Raw genomic sequence first — 22500 nt, forward strand, 5'->3', positions numbered from 1 at the left:
CTCTCAGAGTCGAACACTACTGAAGCAACTTAGCACACGCGCCCAGGGCAGGTGGTAACATGTATTGTGGAGAAAAATTCAACTGGAAGGAGGAAAGGACTGAGGCAGCTGGGGTCCGCTAATCTCTATAGGATTGTTAGGGAAGTTCTCAATATTGAGAAAAGACCAGAAGAATATGAGCAGTGAGCCATGTAGGTAGGTGGAGGAAAAGCATGCCATGCATATGGGACAGCAAGTATGAAGGGCCTGAAATAAGAGCTTGCTGTACACATCTAAGGAATTGCAAGGAGCTGGTGTGGGAAGAGATGAGTGAACAGTGGGGAGAGTGGTAACAGGGAAGGCAGCGGGGGGATACCAACTGTGAGGGGCCATACAGACCATTGTGAGGACTGTGACTTCAATTCTGGGAAACTGTTGAGGAGTTCTGAGCAGAGAAATGCCATGATCTGACTTTAAGTAAACTACTTTGACACTGTGGTCCAGGATAAAGATCTGGCAGCTTGACTAACAGGATAGTAGGAGAGCTTATGAGAAGTGGTTAGATTCTAGATGCGATTTTTAAGCCAGAACTGATAGAATTTGTTATTCAGATCGTTGTTTACCTAATGTTATTGCATACAGTTAATGGCAGAGGGATTCCTTCCTGTAGTCATTGATTCTGAATTGGATTCTAATACATTTAAATTACTCACCTAAAAATAAGTAATTTTCAAGGTGAATATTAATAATTGCATAGACTCCTTACCCAAATCACTGGTTCTTCCTAAACACAGACTTAATGGCCAACTCTTGTGCCATACAAAGGACACAAACCATCTTCTGCGGAACCACCCCACCCCACCCAACACACACGGCATAGCACTGTCCTTGCTTTTAATAGGTTTTTGAGGGGAAAGTGACTTGTGTTGCTCTTTAAGTTCACAGTCTAACTGATGAAGTAAAATTCCTGGACAGAGAGACACACCACAGACTCCTACTCCTACTGAGAGATCCCTGAAAGTCTTGAGAATCACAGCTGGAACAAACCATTGTCTCAGATGGGTGTGTGTTCATCCATATGCAGGTGTGTTGAAGGGATGGCAGGAAGTAATTAACAACTGAACTGCTATACTAATTTTAGTCTAAACATGTACATAAGTGGTTAGAAAAGGCAAAGCTGAGATGATTGCGTAGAAAAGGTGAAATGTAAGCTAGGACTGGAAGGATTGGTAGGCTACGAATAGCTGGAGATGTAGAAGCAAAAAACATTGTTGAGTTTCTTCTGCGCCTTCTCATACCCTTTCCCTAGACAGTCTTATTTAGTGATGCTCTGTTAGGGAAACCAGCCTTAGGAAGCTGTGTCATTTCTACTCTGAAGCAGTTACGTTGAAGTTAAACCTTTAGAGTAAACTAATCTTTGGTTTGATTAGCTGCCAGACCCCAGTTTAGTGGTGTCAGACTCAGCTTTTCTTTTTGGATCATTATAGATCAAAGAAAATCTTCTTTGGCAAATCTTTTTTTTTTTTTGTCTTTAAAAAAATAATTTATTGGTTTGGGATCACAAAATATAGGGAAGACACGAGGTGATGCCTATGACCCCTTGGCTGAAATTTCTCTTCTAGAGACACTTTTTGGGCGTTCTTTCATATCCTAACAGCTGCAGAGTATAGTATCTGACCATGTGGGAAGCTTGAACAGACTCCCTTTAAGTCATGGGGGTCCCTTCCAATTAAGTCTTCCAGCTCACTTCTACCAATATTGAAACTGCATTGGTTGTTCCAACTGTTCATGTCTTAAAAGTCTCACGAACCAATAAGCTGCAGACCAGTGATGCCTGCACAGCCCTTAGAACTGCCTACACTGACTAATGCCCCTCAGCTATACCTGATCTGCTTGTGGCACCTGCTTGGCAATCCCTGGGGGCCCTGCACATCCTAGGGTGGTGATGGAGGAAGGGCAGGCCAGGACAAGCATGAAGAATAAACAGTCAGTTTTACTGGGCTCAGACTAGGAATCCATGAGTCTTGAGGACCTCTGTGAATTTGTCAGTTTTCTTCTCAATGTTCTTTTCAGCCTGCTTCCGTACCCTCGTGAGCTGCTTCTTTTTCTGATAGTGGATCTTGGCTTTCTCCTTTCTCTTCTCCTCCAGTGTGGCCATTAACCACCTGGTACTTCCAGCCAACCTCATGAGCCAGGCGCCCTAGGTAGGCAAATTTCCGAGTAAGCTTCAGACACGCAACCTTGAGGGCAGCAGGAACCACCATCCACTTTTTCTTGTCATAGGGTCATGGGATCCCATCAAACACCTTGAGGTGCTCCAGAGCAGCCTGGCCCCGCTTGGTCTTGTGGGGCAGCATGCCTTGCACTGTCTGCCAGAAGATGCGGCTGGGGTTTGGAAGTGCCACAGGAGGGGTTGGTGTTCATCCGCTTGGGGAGAAAACCCAGGTACTTCAGCTTATTTCTGTAGAAATTACCAGAAATGTTGATGAAAGGCCAGGTACTTCAACTTATTTCTGTGGAAATTGCCAGAAATATCGATGCCCTCACAGCACACGACCACAGCCTTCCAGCCCAGAAGCACCTGCTTGGCCACAATGGCCTCCGGGCAGCCCAGGAGATGGCCTCGGCCATCAAGCGCCAGGGCCTGCCCTTCCGCCATCTTTGGTAGCCGCCTGGAAAAGGAGGGCAAATTTTGAAATTAAGAACATAGTGGTAGCGTGGTCCATATCCTGTCCTTTGTTTTTATCCTTATACTTGTCCTTCCACCAGTCTTCCCTCCCGGCCTCTCTGTTTGCACTCAGCTCTCCTATAACTCCATACATGTGTTTCTAAAAATTACCAAGTTATGTAAAATCACAAACAGATGCTTTATGGAAAAGACACATGGGTTAGAAACCCAACAAAATTTCAGCAGTGACTCAAACAAGAATATAGGAACCTAATGAAAACAGTGGTGTGATGTTACATATCTTCAGTAGCTAAGAAATACATAAATACTACAATAAATACAGCATTTTACCTTGAAAAAGACTTGAAGTTTGCTTGTGAAAGTGAACATCAGAAAGGTTGCAGCTCATGAGTCATGGTGAAGTGGTGGAAGGAAGGTTATCTGAAATTGGAAGGAAAGTTATAACAAACACCAGATGTCGGTTAGTGTAGCTTATTGCCTGGTCAGTGTTTGAGGGGTGTATGTACATGTGTGTTACATATATTCCTCTGTGGCTTGATTCATCTGGATACAGTTTTCTAAAGCATTTACCTAGTGTTTCTTACAGACAGAATCCTGCAGAAGCAGACATAAAATTCACATTATGTTCACATTATTTCCTGATATATCAATGGCATTGGAATTAATTCTCATTTTCAAACTAAACATTGTAGTGGAACCAACTGTACCTTAATGATTAACTATCACCTTACATTCCTGCTACTTTATTATTCTCTCCTCATTTTCACATTGTGCAAAATTATTCTTATTTTTTTTTCTCTGTATTTTTTTTTAATTATTTTATTTTATTTTATTTTTTTTGTGACTTTCTCAAAATTTATTTATTTATTTATTTTTTATAATTTTTTTTTCTTTACAGTTAAAAGTATTTTTATTAAAAAAGCACAAATGCAAAGAAATGAACAGAGGAAAATTTATGCGTCGAACCTGGACTGGTCACATGATAATATAAATGCTACAATTCCATTCTCCCCAATCATTCCACCTTCACCCTCTCCCACAGAGTCCCAAAGACTATTCTAAATGCCTATGTCTCTTTTGCAGTCTCTTATACAAGGTTCAGGTTACCATTTTTCTAAATTCCATATATATGCGTTAATATACAGTATTGATGTTCTTCTTTCTGGCTTACTTCACTCTGAATAATTGGCTCCAATTTCATCCACCTCATTAAAACTGATTCAAATGCATTCTTTTTGATGGCTGAGAAATACTCCATTGTGTATATGTACCAAAGCTTTCTTATCCATTCGTCTGCAGATGGACATCTAGGTTGCTTCCATGTCCTGGCTATTATAAACAGTGCTGCAATGAACATTGGAGTACATGTGTCTCTTTCAATTCTGGTTTCCTCGGTGTGTATGCCCAGGAGTGCGATCGCTGGATCATATGGCAGTTCTATTTCCAGTTTTCTGAGGAATCTCCACACTGTTCTCCATAGTGGCTGTACTAGTTTGCATTCCCACCAACAGTGTAAGAGGGTTCCCTTCTCTCCACACCCTCTCCAGCACTTATTGCATGTAGACTTTTGGATAGCAGCCATTCTGACTGGTGTGAAATGGTATCTCATTGTGGTTTTGATTTGCATTTCTCTGATGATGAGGGATGTTGAGCATTTTTTCATGTGTTTGTTAGCCATCTTTATGTCTTCTTTGGAGAAATGTCTGTTTAGTTCTTTGGCCCATTTTTTGATTGGGTCACTTAGTTTTCTGGAATTAAGCTGCAGGAGCTGCTTGTATAATTTGGAGATTAATCCTTTATCAGTTGCTTCATTTGCTATTATTTTCTCCCATTCTGAAGGCTGTCTTTTCACCTTGCTTAGAGTTTCCTTTGCTGTGCAGAAGCTTTTGATTTTAATTAGGTCCCATTTGTTTATTTTTGCTTTTATTTCCAATATTCTGGGAGGTGGGTCTTGGAGGATCCTGCTGTGATTTATGTCGGATAAACAACACATTAAGAAGATCATACATCATGACCAAGTGGGCTTTATCCCAGGAATGCAAGGATTCTTCAATATCCACAAATCAATCAACGTAATACACCACATTAACAAACTGAAAAATAAAAATCATATGATTATCTCAATAGATGCAGAGAAAGCCTTCTACAAAATTCAACATCCATTTTTGATAAAAACCCTCCAGAAAGTGGGAATTGAAGGGACATACCTCAACATAATAAAAGCTATATATGACAAACCCACAGCAAACATTATCCTCAATGGTGAAAAACTGAAAGCATTTCCCCTAAAGTCAGGAACAAGACAAGGGTGCCCACTCTCACCACTACTATTCAACATAGTTCTGGAAGTTTTGGCCACAGCAATCAGAGCAGAAAAAGACATAAAAGGAATACAAATTGGAAAAGAAGAAGTAAAGCTTTCACTGTTCGCTGATGACATGATCCTCTACACAGAAAACCCTAAAGACTCTACCAGAAAACTACTAGAGCTAATCAATGATTACAGTAAAGTTGCAGGATATAAAATCAACACACAGAAATCCCTTGCATTCCTATGCACTAATAATGAGAAAATAGAAAGAGAAATTAAGGAAACTATTCCATTCACTGTTTGCAACGAAAACAATTAAATACTTAGGAATATATCTACCTAAGGAAACAAAAGACTTGTACATAGAAAACTATAAAACACTAGTGAAAGTAATCAAAGAGGACACTAATAGATGGAGAAATATACCGTGTTCGTGGATTAGAAGAATAAATATTGTAAAAATGAGTATACTACCCAAAGTAATTTATACATTCAATGCAATCCCTATCAAGCTACCAACAATATTTTTCACAGAACTAGAACAAATAATCTCACAATTTGTATGGAAATACAAAAAACCTCGAATAGCTAAAGCAATTTTGAGGAAGAAGAATGGAACTGGGGGAATTAACCTGCCAGACTTCAGGCTCTATTACAAAGCCACAGTCATCAAGACAGTATGGTACTGGCATAAAGACAGAAATATAGATCAATGGAACAAAATAGAAAGCCCAGAGATAAACCCACGCTCCTATGGACACCTTATCTTCGACAAAGGAGGCAAGAATATAAAATGGAGAAAAGACAGTCTCTTTAACAAGTGGTGCTGGGAAAACTGGTCAGCCACTTGTAAAAGAATGAAACTAGAACACTTCCTAACACCATACACCAAAATAAACTCAAAATGGATTAAAGATCTAAATGTAAGACCAGAAACTATAAAACTCCTAGAGGAGAACGTAGGCAAAACACTCTCCAACATATTCTTATTTTTATAAAGACCAATTGGAACATCTGTCAACCAAACAGTTACTGAATATTATCTCTCTCCATGCTGCTTGACTGGGGTTTGGCAAGTAAAAAAGGTTTTGAAGCCATGGTTTCTGCTCTTAAACAACTTCAATATAAGGAACCAGCCAGAGACATTTGAAGTAAAACAAAAGTTCTTAAAAAGTAACAGTATATTATAGAATTAATACATTACTGCTAAAGAGATATGGTAAACTAAGGCTCCTTCAGTTCAGTTCAGTCGCTCAGTCATGTCCGATTCTTTGCGACCCCATGAATCACAGCACACCAGGCCTCCCTGTCCATCACCAACTCCCGGAGTTCACTCAAACTCACGTCCATCGAGTCAGTCGGTGATACTATACAGCCAGCTCATCCTCTGTCGTCACCTTTTCCTCCTGCCCCCAATCCCTTCCAGCATCAGAGTCTTTTCCAGTGAGTCGACTTCTTCGCATGAGGTGGCCAAAGTATGAGTTTCAGCTTTAGCATCAGTTCTTCCAATGAACACCCAGGACTAATCTCCTTTAGAATGGACTGGTTGGCTCTCCTTGCAATCCAAGGGACTCTCAAGAGTCTTCTCCAGCACCACAGTTCAAAAGCATCAATTCTTCAGTGATCAGCTTTCTTCACAGTCCAATTCTCACATCCATGCATGACCACTGGAAAAAACATAGCCTTGACTAGACGGACCTTTGTTGGCAAAGTGATGTCTGTTTTTTGATATGCTATCTAGGTTGGTCATAACTTTCCTTCCAAGGAATAAGCGTCTTTTAATTTCATGGCTGCAATCAGCATCTGCAGTGATTTTGGAGCCCCCAAAAATAAAGTCTGACATGCTTCCCCATCTATTTCCCATGAAGTGATGGGACCAGATGCCATGATCTTCATTTTCTGAATGTTGAGCTTCAAGCCAACTTTTTCACTCTCCTCTTTTACTTTCATCACAAGATAAAAGATTTCAATCTAGATCTTAAAGTTAAAACATGTATTAGAGAAGTAAGAGAATCCCCTTACTAGAAAAGATATGGGAATCCTGAAGGTTTTTTTTTTTCTTCTTCTCTTTTTTTCATTCTCATGCTCCAGCCCCCAAGTGATCTTATGTTGGCAATAAACACTGCAGTGGTAGTCACCAAGAGCCACAACACTCAACTCCCCTCTCCCCTTCTTAAGAAAGGAAGGAAAGAAGTAAAGACCCAGCTTTCTGGCTAGCTGCTGGCAACTAAAAAGTACCAAGGAGATCACAAAGACAGCTTCAGGGAAGGTGGCACCATAAAGTTGTTGGTGAACTTTGGGGCTCATACCCCAATCTGAAAGGAAAGGATCTGAGCCTAATCAGCATATCAAAAACTTTGAGAACTGAAGTAAAAGATCACAACCCAGATTGACTTCTGGGTAGAGTACACATGGGACAAATATAGCAAGTACTGCCACAGTTTTTAAAGGTGAACTGAGATCAGGCCCACAGTCCAGAGAAAGTGGGTTGGAATCCATAACCCAAACCCAATGAAGTCAGTTGCCTGCTAAAACAAAAAAATCCACAGTTGTCCTTAGAATTTAGGTAACACCCATAGATTCATGCTACTCAAAATGTTCAAAATTCAGTTCAGAACTACCTGGTAGAGGAAGAAACAGAAAAACACAGCTTGCATGGGGCGAAGTGGGGCAGGGGTCAAAAGTTAAGATTGAAATGTTGCTGTTGCAGTTATGTGACAGAAGAAATAGATGTAAAAAAAAATATAACCAAAGTTTAAAAACTCATTGAATAGGCTCAATAGCAGAATGGAGATACACACAGGAAACAGCCAGTGAACTTGAAATTAGATCAGTACAAATTACCCAGTCTAAAGGACAGGTAGAAAAAGACAAAGGGGTTAAGCAGAACAGAGCCTCTGGGACCTGTGGGACAATAATACACAGTCTAACATTCATATCATTGGAGTCCAAAAAAGGAGGAGAAGCACCAGGCTGAAAAAAAATATTTGAAGAAATATGTAAGCCTTTCCCAAGTTTGACAAAAGACAGATTCAGAAAGCTCAGTGAATCCCAATCAGGATAAACCCTAAGAAACTCACTCTGGAACACATCATAATCAAACTGTGTGTTTGTTTGTGTGTGTGTGTGTGTGTGTATGTTGCAGGGGGTGAAAGTTTTAAAAACAATCAGAGGAAAATGATGTTTTTGTAAGAGAAAATGCACTTCCCAGGTGGCTCAGTGGTAGAGTATTTTACTGCCTGCCAATGCAGGAGACATGGATTCGATCCCTGGGTTGGGAATATCCTCTGGAGGAGGAAATATTAACCCGATGTAGTATTCTTTTCTGAAAAATCCCATGGACAGAGGAGCCTGATGAGCTAGTCTACAGGGTCACAAAGAAAAGTCAGACGTGACTGAGCATGCATAAGGGAAAATGATTCAAATGATTACATATTTCTTATCAGAAACAATGTGGAGGCCAGAGGAAGTAGTACAGTGTTTTTAAAGTGCTAAAAGATTATCAACACACTGTTTTTAATCTAGCCCCCCCAAAAATCTTTTGGAGCGAAGGTAAAAGAAAGACATTTTCAGATGAGGGAAAGCTAAGAGAATTCATTGTCAGCAGACCCATTCTGAAAGAATTGTTGAACTAAGTTACTCAGACAGAAGGGACATGATACTGGGAAGATACCTAGAATATCAAGAATGAAGGAAGAGGGCTTCCCTGGTGGCTCAGCAGTAAGGAATCCAGCTGCCAATGCAGGAGACAGGTTCAATCCCTGATCTGGGAAGATCTCACATGCCATGGGGCAACTAAAGCTGTGTGCCATAACCATCTAGCTTGTGCTCTTGAGCCTGGGAGCCACAACTACTGAGACCATGTGCTGCAGCTACTGAAGCCCACACGCCGAAGAGCTCTGCAACAAGAGAAGCATAGCCCATAACAAAGACCCAGCTCAGCCAAAAATAAATAATTAATTAAAAAGAAAAAAGAAGGAAGGAAAGGAAATGGTAAATATAATAACTACTTTTCTTGAGTTACTTGAAATATTTTTGATAGATGAAAGTAAAAATTATAGCATTTTTTTACCAGTTTTCAGTGTGTGTAGGTCTAATTTATGAGACAACTACCACATCAAAGGAGGGAGGGAAAAGGGACCTATGTGGGTTTTTACATTCCATTTACGTGGTAAATTTTTAATTCTAAAGTATATATATTGTCATCCTTAATGATGAACTTTACAAAGAGATGTTGTCAAAACCACAATCAATTAAATAATAAAAAGATGTTTGAATAACCCCAAAGAGGGCAGGAAATAGAAAAGAGAAAGGAAAAGCAGAACAAATAATAAAATGGTACACCCCAATCCAAACATATCAATAACTGCATTAAATGCAAATATTCTAAACTTGTTTACACCAATTAAAAGATAGAAATTAACAGAATGTATTTTTTAATGATGCAAGTATTATAAAATGTCTTCAAAAAACTAACTTCAAATATAATGGTATAGGTAGGTTAAAGGAGAAAATGGCAAAAGATATACCATGCAGACACTAATGAAAAGAAAGAGTGGCTATGTTAAAAGCAGAAAATTAGACTTCAGAGCAAAGAAAATTACTCATGATAAAGAGGGATTTTACATAATGATAAAAGAGCTAATTCACTAAGAAGAGAAAACAACTCAAAATCTGTATGCACCTAACAACAGTGCTTCAAAATACCTGAAGCAAAAACTGGCAGAACTGAAAGGAGAAATAGACAATCCATAATTACACTTGGTAACTTTTAACACTCCTCTTTCAGTAATTGATAGAAATACTGGATAAAAAATCAGGAAGGATATAGAAGAACTGTCAACCAATGGGATTTAATTGATATGTACAGAACACTCCACCTGTCGACAGCATGATCAAGATTCTTTTCAAGTGCACATGGAACATTCAACAAGCCTATATGATAGACTATATTCTGCATCATAAAAAGAACCTTAATGAATTTAAAATAATTAAAATCATACAAAGTATATTCTGTAGCCATAATAGAATTAAACTAGAAATCATTAAGAGAAAAGTAACCAGAAAATCTCTAAAGTTCTCGGAAATTAAACAACACACTTCTAAATAACCCAAGGGTCAAAAAAAGGTCCCAAGGAAAATTAGAAAATATTTTGAACCGAGTGAAAATGAAAATACAACATATCAAACAATGATTGAGACAATATATACTATGGTGCTTACTGTAATACAGAGTAGACCAGTTACCAATATGCATCAAAGACACACAAAATCTGTAAAATACTCAAGTAGTAAGTGTCAAGGGATTGTTTATTGACCCAGTTGGTAATATAAGTCTGTTCATTTGGCAGTGAACTATTAAATAATCATGCTGTCAGAATCAGGTCATGATCAAAGGGGAAAAGTAAAAAACTGTACAGTAGGATGATGCACCTAAAGCAGTGCTTAGAGGGAAATTGATAGCATTAAATGTTTGTATTAGAGAAAAAGAAAGGTGTCAAATCAATAATGTGAGTTTCCACTTTCATAAAATTTTTTGAAAAGCAGAGCAAAATAAGCCCAAAACAAACAGAAGGAAAGAGATAGTGAAGATATATTAGTTAAATTGAAAGAATAGAGAAAATCAGTGAAACAAGAACATGAATATTTGAAAATATCAATAAAATTGATAAGCATCTAGCAAGGTTGACAGAGATTAAAAAAAGGAAAGATAGAAATTAGCAATATCCAGAATACTAGGCCTCCGCAGACTTTAAAAGGATAGGGGAATACTAAACATATTTGACAATTTAAGAGTAATGGACCAATTCCTCAAAAATCGAAAACTATAAGAATTCATCCAAGATGAAATAGATTACCTCAATAGTCCTATATTTGTTAAAGGAAGTAAATTCATAATTGAAAAAAATTAAGTTGGAGGAATCAATAATCAATTGTAGGACTTAAAACCACAGTAATGAACAGTGTAAAATTGGCAAATGAATAGAAACCTAGACCTACAGAATAGATAGACAAGTTTGGCCATTCAATTTTTAACAGCAATTCAAAAGAATTTAATGAAGAATGAATAGCCCTTTCAGCGTGTAATGTTGGCAAAAGTTGGACGTTCATATGCAGAAAAAATAAACTTTGAGCTAAAATCTTACCTTATACAAATATTAACAAAGTATATCACGGCTCTAAGTGCAAAACTATAAATGTTAAGAATAAGAGATATTCATGACCTCAGATTAGGTGAAGAATTCTTAAACATGAGATAAAAATGATCAATTTAAAAAAGGAAAAATCACTTGAACTTCATCAAAATGAAAATGCTTTCAAAAAGACACTATTAAGGGATAGAAATGACAAGTCATAAACTTGGAGGAAATGTTTACAAATCACATATCCAACAAGGGACCTGTGTCTAGTTTATATATAAAGAACTCTCAAAACTCAGTTAAAAGAAAACCATTCCAACTTAAAAATAAACAAAAGACTTGAATGGATTCTTTACCACAGAGAACATAAGGATGACAAATAAGATTGTGAAAAGTTGTTTCATTATTAGCATCAGGGAAATGCAAATTGAAACCTTGACAAGATAGCACTCCATACTTACTGGAATGGTTAAAATACAAAATACTGACAGTACCAAGTGCTTGTGAAGATGTGGAACAACAGAAAACTTCATGCTTACTTTGCTGGTGGAAATGTAAAATGGTGCTGCCAGTCTGGAAAATAGTTTATTTCTCATAAAGATCAATATATACTTTCTGTATGACCTAGGAATCCTCTTGGGTATTTACCCCAGAGAAATGAAAAATTATAACCATGTAAAAATTGTGCAGAAATGTTTCTAAGGAACTGAATTCATAATAGCCCCAAACTGGAAACAACTCCAACACACTTCAGTGGATGGATGAATAAACTGTCACGCGTTCATACCATGAAGTATTACTTAGCAATAAAAACGAACATACTACTGATAACATAGCAACTTGGATGGGTCTCAAAGCTATTATGCTGTGTGAAAAAAAGCTAGACTCAAAAGACCACAGTGTTTAATTCCATTTAAACAGCATTGTTGAAATTTCAGAACATGATGGAGAACCAGTAGTTGTCGTGGATTAGAGAATGGTCTGAATACAAATGGGCAGCAAAGGGCAGTTTTGGAACTGTTGTGTATCCTGGCTGTCATGGATGTTACATGTGTTAAAAATCATAGAACTATACCGTATATACTCTCCCAAATTAATCTCATTGTGAAATTTTTTAAAGTAAAAATGAAAGAAAAATTTCCGTGGCCTGGTGATAACATATAACTCTACTTCAAGGATGTTGTTGTTTGTTTAGTCGATAAGTCTTTTCCGACTCTGCAACCCCATGAATTGTAGTCCGCCAGTCTCCTCTGTCCATGGGAATTTTCAGGCAAGAATACTGGAGTGAGTTGCCATTTCCTTTTCTAGGGAATCTTCCCTAGCCAGGATCAAATCAGCGTCTCCTTTTGGCAGGCAGATTCTATACCACTGAGCCATTAGGGAAGCCCAGGGATCGAACCTGTGTCTCCTGCATTGGCAGGCGAATTTATTTACCACTTCAAGAATAAATCTTTTCAAATACAGGGATATATGTGCTGACATAGAACTAAGGGAGCTCCTTTTACACAGGTTAGATGAATTAAATATCTGGCATTGAGGTTACATGACATTAAGTCCCAACGCCTGCCACCTTGTAAACAATAGTTCACATAAATATAATAGATGTGTGATTGAGAGCCCCTGCTACACTTTTTGTCAAGGAATCTACACAAGGAGAAAATATGAAGCTATGCCAAAAATCTCTTTTGAGGAACAAGACATTAATATTCTCTTTTTTCTAAAGTAAAAACAAAGGAAGGTCTTTCCTAAGTCCAGCTTTTGGGATGGGATAGATTTGGGACTGTCAGGCCATATGCAAGTTCTAACTATTTAAATAAAAAAGTAAAGCCTTGAAAACATGACAAAGTTTTGAATAGGAAATTCTGGATTTTAGAGCAGCGTGTTTTTTGTTTTTAAAAACAATGGTAGGGGACTTCCGTGGTGGTCCAGTGGTTAAGAATACACCTTGCAATGCAAGCAACGCAGTTCTATCCCTGATCAGGGAACTAAGATACCACATGCCTCAGAGCAAGTAGGCCCTCGCACTGTAATTACTGAGCCCCGCAAGCTCTGGAGCCCGTGTACCACAACTAAGACCTGATGCAGACAAATAAATAAATAAATATTTTTAACATAATCATTAAAAACAGTGGAACTCGGGAAGCTCTATTTTCTTTTAAGCAGTATAGGCATGTATTTGCTTATAGTTACCATTCTTCTGTCTTGTTTATTGAGGGATACATAGCTTCATGGAGAGCTGGTTTGTTTTCTCTTTATCTCTCCATTGCCAGTGTTCTGGAACCCCTTTCACACGAGCCCTTCCTGTCAGGTAAAGGTGATCATTTAAAAACAAACAGACCACAAAAAGAAGAGCATAGATTCGAAATTTTTGTTGTAGTAATTGAAAATGTAAATTAGTTTCAATCATGTTCCTTTTGTTTTTCTGGTTTGAAATTACTGGTTAAAGTTATTTTACATTCATAACTCTTAAACAGTGTTTCTGAGTGAGGTGAAATAGATTATGGTGTAGTCATATTGGTGGGCGGGACCTCCTACAGGCTTGTGCATGACTGAATGCTCCAGCTACCTCCAGACTTCTGCCCACTTAATGCCAACTTTAAAGGGGGACAATATTCCAATAAAGATGCTTTATTTTATTTTATAATGGTTGTGATTTACACTGTTCCATATCCCTGGTGGCTCAGATGGTAAAGAATCTGCCTGCAATGCATGAGACCCAGGTTCAGTCCTTGTGTCGGGAACATCCCTTGGAGAAGGGAATGGCAACCTACTCCAGTATTGTCTGGAGAATCCAATGGAAGAGGAGCCTGGCGGGCTACAGTCCATGGGGTCACAGAGTCGTCACGACTGAGGCGACTTAGCACACATGCATATTAGGCTTAGCAAATCCATATCTTTATCTTCAGCTGATGATATATGAATTTGCCCTTTTCATTTCTTCACAAAACTAATGGGCCTATTTGGGGAACCTAGGACTCTAGCTCCTACATTCTGCATATACCTCATGGGATTTTATTACCATTAGAAAGAGTTTGAAGTTGTATTCTCTGGGTGAGGGCCCTGACCTTACTCAAAGATACCACTGGAGTATTTCTACCTTTATCTGTTTTATTTATGAGATTGCTCTGTTAAAGTTCATGTATCACAATAGTTCAATTGCTAAGAAAATGTTGGTAAACCACTCACCTGGGCAGATGAAATTCACAAATAATGAGAACTTAAATTTTTAACTAGTCACCTCCACTTCCCATCCAAGTCTTTAGTATTGCTTAAAAAAAAAAAACTTTGCCTGATTTCATGCTGTATTTATTTGATATTGGAGCAGTGTTTATTGAATACCTACTATATGCCAGTACTATATTTCAGGAAGATGTGTTACTTTTTCTCACCTTGCTGGTTGAAAAACTGCTGAGAAGTGAAGTGGCCCAAAGCCAGAAAGGGGAAGAACAAGGAAGTGAACCAACTGCATCTGAATAATTGAGCACCACAATGTGTATATCGGTGGTGACTCAAGTGACATAGGTGAGCATTGACAAATGATTGGAGAGGAACAGACGTGCTGGAGTTCAAATCAAGATAGTTCTGTTACAGTCTTCAAGGATTACAGAACAAGTGGAGCCAGCAGGAATGCAGAAGAAAGAAGATACTTTTTCATATCAGTGCAGCCTGCTAAGGACGCATAAGATGCAGGTGTAACATAGGTTTAGGAACTAAGGAATGGTTCACTGTTAATCCTTGAACTTGCTGTGCAAACCCCAGATAGAGTATGATAAAGCATGTGAGTAAAGACAGAAAAACAGTAGAATAGCATCTCAGTCAGTTGCAGCTGGGATGAAGCCAATCCCAGGAACCTGAGGACAGTTTTTAAAGGGGGAGAGAGGACATGAGTGGGATATAAAGTAGAAGGTGGCCTAGGTAAGCTTTCAGTAGAAAAGACCAGGTCTTGAATACAAGCAAGCCTAGTTTCTAATTAAACAAATGTCTAAGACTGTAATTTCTAATGCACTGTAGAAAGAAAGGGGCAAAGAGCAGCCAAACTAGTTTTTATGGGCTCTGTTTTTGTGGTTCTAATATAATTCTGGCAAGTTGGAAGAATTCAGAAGAGCAATTAGTGAATTACATGTGCATGTATATTAATAGTCTTCCTTTGTTACTTTTTTTCATTGTCAAAATTAACTTACTGACATTTGAAAAAGTATAACTATAATGACTTGTTACTGAATAGGTTCTTGTACAAAACATCATCGAGGAGAATCATAAGACATCTACCATGTGTTTTTTGGATGTGTAAAGAGTTTTAGTACCTAAGTTAGCTACCTGAAATTTCCTATAGAAATTCAAAACCATATCAGTAAAAGAATTATTTCTTTTCTTGTATTTTGATAATGGCTGGTTAGCATGGGGAGTCTATGGCCTTAAAACCTAATGGCCGTGTTAGATGTAAGATATATGGATTTATTTCGTTGACTAAGACAACTAGAACAGCATCATGACCAAACGTAGTCTAACCAGTTGAACTGAATAGTAACAAGAAGTGATTCTTAACTAATGAACTAGGAGAACAAGGAGGGCATAAATGTTAAGTCTGTTTATACCCAGTGTATTTCTCTCTTCTATGGTGGCAGCAATTATAAGACATACCACTGATTTAGTAACAGTGTTTCAGAGGAAAAGAAAATTTTTAGCAAAGACAACAGTTTGTAAGACAAATCTTTGTTTCAGAAACATTCAGAGTGATGAGAGGTGTGTTAGAATCAAGCAAGAGTGTTATTGAGTATAACACTTAAATGATAACTAAGGCAAACTGAGTGCTAGACTGTACACTTGTGCCAGACTGTACACTTGTGCTGTGCTAAGTCTCTTCATTCATGTCCGACTCTGCAACCTTATGGACCATAGCCTGCCAGGCTTCTTTGTCCGTGGGATTCTCCAGGAATCAAACCCATGTCTCTTACATCTCTTGCATTGGCAGGCAGGTCCTTTATCATTTGTGCCAGATACTTCATATGCATTATCCAATTAAATCCTCACAACAGTCACATGGGCCTTTTACAGATGAAGAAACTGAGGCTTGGAGAGGTTGCTCATCCTAGGAGTTTACCTCCAATAAATGTCACAGCCAGGATTTGAAGGAGAGCCTGTCAGACTCCAGAATCCACACCGTTAACCACTGTTGGGTTTATTTACTCTTTATCATTAATATGAGACCTTATACCAGAAAGAAAAATTGAAAGTAGTCAGCGAAGTCCTCTCCAAAATCTGCCTCTTCGACTTTTGTTAAATTAGTAACTGACCTCCACCAATAACAAAACAAAAAGCACTCCACCCTTTCTTCAGTATTCCTCAGCATCATTTTTTAAGTTTACTGTTATGTGAGCCTGTGATATTCTGTGACTATCATTTTAAAACTGCATTCATAGCTACAATTTCTGTCTTCTAATAGCTTATAAGGTGTATAACCTCATTATAGGCTTATATACAGAGACAGTAGAAGAAAGACAAGACTATCAAGATATATTAAGGGCTTTTTGTAGCTAAATTCAACCCCAATAAAAGATGTAAAGCAAACATATGCTACTGTTTGAGGCACTGTTGTCATCCTTGTTTTACAGATGAGGAGGTGGAGAGTGTAGTTTTAGATGCCTTGCCTGAGATCACATATCTGCTAAATAAATGTTGGAGGCAGAATTTGAACCCATACTGGTTCCAGAGTCTGTGCTGTTAACAACCACACCATACTTGCCTTATCTCGTATTTTCACATTTAAAAGCTTACAGTGCCTTGGTTTTACTTAGAACTTTTCTTCTAAAGAACTTATGTTTTTGGCATCTTCATCCTTCCTATGCCAGGATCTTGGGAGTCCTGAGGTATTTATGATAGGGTGTCTATTCTCAAGGAGATTACAGTACTTTAAACAGAACTACTGGGATTTCCCTGGCAGTCTAGTGGTTAAGACTTCACTTTCCCATACAGGAGGCAGGGGTTCGATCTCTGGTGAGGCACTCAGATCCCACATGCCTCACGGCCAAAAAACCAAAGCATCAAACAGAAGCAGTGTTGTAACAAATTCAATAAAGACTTTTTAAATGGTGCACATCAAAAAATTTTAAAAATAAACAGAATGGCTATATATTAGTTGCAAAGAGATTAAAAGTGAGGAAATACTTTATCCTATTTCAACCTATAGGAGAGATAGAAATCAAGTCTTCATTTTTTTACAGTGATTGGTACTGAAATCTTACCACCCTTCGTTTTTTAAAAAATTTGCTTACATAATCAGTGACTTTTACTTAGAATCATAAGAGCATATTGTTTGGCCTTGGCTCTTGAATGAAGTTCACAGAATTAAAAAGGGGAAAAAAATGTCAAGTTCTCGCAGGTGCCTACTTGGTTTACTTCAGGAAACTTCCCAAAGGCAAGTGTTCATAGCTAATAAAAAGTTAAAAGACTCACTACCAATTATTTAGCACTCACTGTATGTCAGATAGTGTACTAAATGTTTCACACATATTATGTCATGTAATCCTGGTAACAGTGCTTTGATGGGGTGCATCCCCGCCCCCGCATCTTTTTACAAATGAGGGGAGAGGTTACTTCATCTCTCCGAGCCTCAGTTTTTCAATTTGTAAAACAGAAAAGGAAAGCTTCTTTATGTTCTAAAAGGAATTTCTAAACCCATAAAATTTTTTTCTGAAGTGTGTGCACAGAGATCTGTGTGGAACATAAACTTTTAAGAACTTAGATTTTTATATCTTTCGGCTCAAAGGTGCATTTTCTGAAAGGTGCATCTTAGAATGAAGGTGAGCAAAAATTAGAAAATTAAATTGACACAGTTAAACTTTAGGTCCCCAGTTCAACCATGATACACAATGGAAAACTTTTGATTTGGCTTGGTCAGTTTCTCCTTGCAGTCCTCACCTCCAGCCCCCAAGCCAATGTCTTTTGCTTTGGCCCTGTGCTCCTGCCAGTTTTACTCATGGTGGGCTGTGCCCTAAACATGGCATCACTGTAGCCTCACAGTGTGAGTGTACCAGGTGCTTATAATACACTGCTTCTCTGGTGCACTGAGTATTTCAGGTTGAAAACTAGCCACAAAAGAACTGATTAACACACAGAATGACATTGTTGAAAGTGTATGAATGAAAAGTGGCATATTACAAAGATCAAGGGGCTTGGACATTGAAAACCTGGGATCAAGTCTTGGCTCTGCCCCTTACTAGCTGCATGACCTAGGGCAAGTCCCATAACCTATTTGAGTCTCAGCTTCCTTATCTGTAAAATGAGGATAATCAGAATGGCTAGTTCATTTATTGAAGATCAAATGGGAGAAAGCATAATGCTGGGGAGATAGAGCTGAAAACGGGAAAGTGTCAAATGCATATTAATATATCATGCTAAACTTCTTCAACCCTCTCTTTTAGCACAGTGTGATTTAACACATTGATAACATTTGGGAAATCTCTGTTCATTTTCAATAGCATGCACATATGGACTTTAAAATTGTACCTCAGATAATCCTATACCAGCATTTCAGGCAAAGATTTAAGATGCCATTTGGCAATAAAAAATATTGATTCTAGTCACAAACTGTCATTCTGATTTTGACTCTACCGGTTTTTCTAAGAGGTTTGCAAACTGGCTATTAGTGTTTCATTCACTGACCAGATCTGGGATCATGAACAGGTGACTTCACCTTTAATGAGCTCTGTCAAATAGGGAAAATAATTCTAACTTCCCAGTTACCTGACAGAGCTTTTGTGAGGACTGAATGCTCTGAAAAGCCTAACATTATTATATAAATGCAAGGGACACAAATTTTAAAATAAGTATAATCATCTGAGACCTCTCTGTAGTATAAGAATTAGAACACTCAAATAATTCTGTTAGAAAATGCAAGGTAAACATGCCATTAAAAAGTTACAGAGAGCAGCTACTGTGAGAAGCGGGTAGATAAATGGAAATATCCACATTTGACTGCAGTGTAATGTTGGAAAAGTCACACCCACACCAGGCTATAAGCTCCTGCGATCTTATCCTATTTCTCTTTCTCTGATGTAGCCTTAGCAGCTGGAATAGTGCCTGGCCTGTTTTAGATGCTCAATTTGTTGAATGAATGGACAGCAGTCTTTCTTATGTGCTTGGTGGCTAGTGGTGTGAAGGGAGGCTGACTTTGGCTTGGCTTGGATCAGATATGACAGCCTTCTCCGGTTTTGTCCATCTGAGGCAGAGCTTGTTCTGAGATGTCACCTAAGCCAGAGTACACCTTAACAACCAGGTCAGATTACACAGTTACGTTTTCATCTTAAATGCTGCATCACTTTATTTACAGTAGCCATGTACATGTATTTTATTTTAGCAGCTTTTGATACTGCTCATCATAGACCCTTTGGTGCCAGTTAATAAGAATATTAGAAAGCTGACCAAACATTGTAGATGTCAATTTTGCCAAATTTTTGGGTGGGAAGTGGTAGAGAATTTTTATTTTAGCCAGATTAGATATATTTGGGTGAATGTGCCAGGGAAAGAAAGTCAAAGTAGTTTTCAGTTCAGCTTATATCTAGAGAGAAACCCTAGAAAACTCACTAATCTAGGAAACCCTTTTATCCAAATAAGTTTTCATGCAGAATTCCCAGCTATAAAAAAGATGAGATTTTCAATCTCATCTTTAGATTAAATCTCATTAAAAATGAGATTTTTAATATATATAGGTAATCTATTTTAAGCTTATAACTTATTTTTCAGTGAGAACACCAGCTAATATGTTGGGATCTTAACACGTCTTAAAATTTGGGAGGTAGTACATGTGAACACATCTGTCTTGAATTTTTTACAGTGAATATATAATCAATGAAATCAGAAACATTTGGAGAAGCCTCCAAGGCATGTGAATTGAACATACTTGAAAAACACTGATCTTGCCCTACTCATTCTTACTATAGATATGGAGGTTGAAACTGTAATCTGCAGAACCTCATTCTGTCTCCACATTTTGCTTCTTGGTGTGATGATGTTAGTAACATGAATGAATCTGTACACAGTTAAGACAGTTTCCAGATATCAAGGGTTTCTCTTACTTACATAAATGTTTCTAGGCCATTTTATAGCTCCAGTGAAATCCAAAGTGACTTGCCAACCTTATTTTTATATTATTATTTCTTCTAGTTAGAAATTTATATTTGCATTTCTCATCGTGATGTTAATACATGATTATATGTAGCATGGGGGCTAATTGAAATCTTTTGGGTTTTTTGTGGGGCTTTTTTGGCATGAGGTTAACCTTGAAATACGGCATTTAAAAAAGGAAAACTTCTGAAGAGAAGGCAATAAATTCAAGGTAGAATCCTAAAATTGTCCTCAGTCCCAGTGAAGACAGCATGACCAGTATTTGGGTATTTCAACATCTGTAGCATCAAAGCCAGCCCTCTCTCCTAAGATGGAAATTGCCATGTGCAGAATGACTTGATAGAAAATGGTGTACATTCTATATTATCTTCTAACAGCAGAATGCGACCAGTGGCACTTCCCTAAAAAAAAATAAATTACCCGAAATTTGCAGCACATTCATATTCAATTTCATCACAGCAGATGCTCATTAGTATGTTGTTATTAATTGGTATTCACTTTAGGTTTTGTTTAAAATGAAGATAATAATTAGGTTTTAATTACTGCATCATTCGTGGGGGGGTTTTGTCTGTGGGGAGAGGCAAAGAGTGAAATGCCTCTTAAAGCACTGAAATAGTTCCTGATGCTTATTCAGCACCGTGTGCTGCCAAAGACTTTGAAAAATAACTTCATCTTCACCAAAAAATCAGGACTAGGATTATAAAATGAAGAAACTGCTGTCTGTGTGGCTTTTTAAAAATAAGCCCATCATTATCAAGAACTCACTGTAAATTGTCTACTTGATGGACATACTGAATCAGATGATAATGTGCACTACCATTCTTTCTAATCAAATTACCAAAAAGACTTCTTGGAAAAGTAACCCTCATAAGCAGCTGATTAATGAAGTGGTGGCAATGTTTTATATTAGAACTAATTGAAGTAATCCAAATAAGTTATTTCTGTAGCCTATGGAAATAATTTCCTTTGCAAAGAAGTACATTGGAGTTGGCAAACCAGTATTTTTTCACCCTCTCTTGTTCTATATTTACAGAAAAAGCATAAATAATGCAAATAAAATGGGCAGAAAACCAATTTGGGTGACAGAAAAAATAAAACAGCATGTCTCAATCTTTTTAAGGTTAATCTTGATATTAATGAAGGCTAATAATTTATATAAGACATAAAGGTGTGTAGAAATTGAAGGATCCTGAAATTTTAAAGGCATATCTTAATTAAAACAGTAGAAATAGCAGTTGTTAATGCATTCATTAAAAGGGGGTGGTCATAGTAGTTTAAACATATTCCTTATAAACTTTCTAGAGCACCTATTGAGGGCATGGCATTGGGTTTTGCAGCTGTGTAGAAATTCAAGCCCTCCAGAAGCTGCGCTCTAGTTGGGACAGTGCAGACTGCGTCATTCATCAGTGGCACACAGGGTGCGCCATTCAAGGTGCTGGCGCTTCCATGTGCTAGTGTGCAATACTGTTTGGATTTTGATTGGATTACAGTTGATTTGCAGTGTTACTTTCAGGTGCACAGAAAGTGGATCAGTCATTCATATATCCACTTCGTTTTTTCTAAGATGCTTTTCCCACACAGGTCATTACAGAGTATTGAGTGGAGTTCCCCGTGCTCTACAGCAGGTTCTTATTATGTATCTATTTTATATATAGTTGTGTGTGTGAAAGAGAGATGGAATATTACTCACCCTTTAATTAAAGAATGAAATAATGCCATTTACAGCAACATGGATGGACCTAGAGATTTTCATATTGAATGAAGTCAGTCAGACACAGAAAGATGAATATCCTAGATCACTTATATGTGGAATCTTTTTTTTTAAGGGTACAAATGAACGTATTACCAAAACAGAAGTAATAGAAGTAGAGTCATGATACAGAAAATAAATGTATAGTTAACCAGGGTTTGGGGGGGGGGGTGGGAATAAATTGGGAGATTGCCACATATATGCTAGCTCATTATCTTTACAGCATTCCTGAGAGGTTTATTTTTCTCATTTTACAGATGAAGAAATTGTGGTGTAAATAGGTTAATTAAGCATTGTGTCCAAGGTCACCCAGTCCTTTAAGTGGCAGAACTGAATTTGAGACCAAATGCAGTCTGACCCCAGAGGCAGTCTACCATGGGGTAGACATACACAGGGAACATTAGAAATCATTTCCGAGACTGGTGTCATTAGCCCATATGTTGAGGCTCAGTGAGAGGTGGGAGACAGGTTCCATGAATCCCTTCCTTCTACAAACCTTCCTTGAGGG

General features: G+C 37.9%; 1 protein-coding gene and 1 pseudogene across 6 annotated transcripts in view; one reads left to right on the top strand and one right to left on the bottom strand.

The window, feature by feature from the left end:
- Positions 1-22500, top strand: part of POLA1 (DNA polymerase alpha 1, catalytic subunit) — a 298535-nt gene that overhangs the window by 199668 nt on the left and 76367 nt on the right. The gene's annotated exons all lie outside the window — the stretch shown is intronic.
- Positions 1982-2638, bottom strand: LOC129563801 (large ribosomal subunit protein uL13-like; annotated as a pseudogene).

This window comes from Moschus berezovskii, chromosome Y (genome assembly GCF_049115385.1).
Source record: "Moschus berezovskii isolate FMDL1 chromosome Y, NW_MosBer_1.0, whole genome shotgun sequence".
In the NCBI taxonomy this organism is placed as follows: Eukaryota; Metazoa; Chordata; class Mammalia; order Artiodactyla; family Moschidae; genus Moschus; species Moschus berezovskii.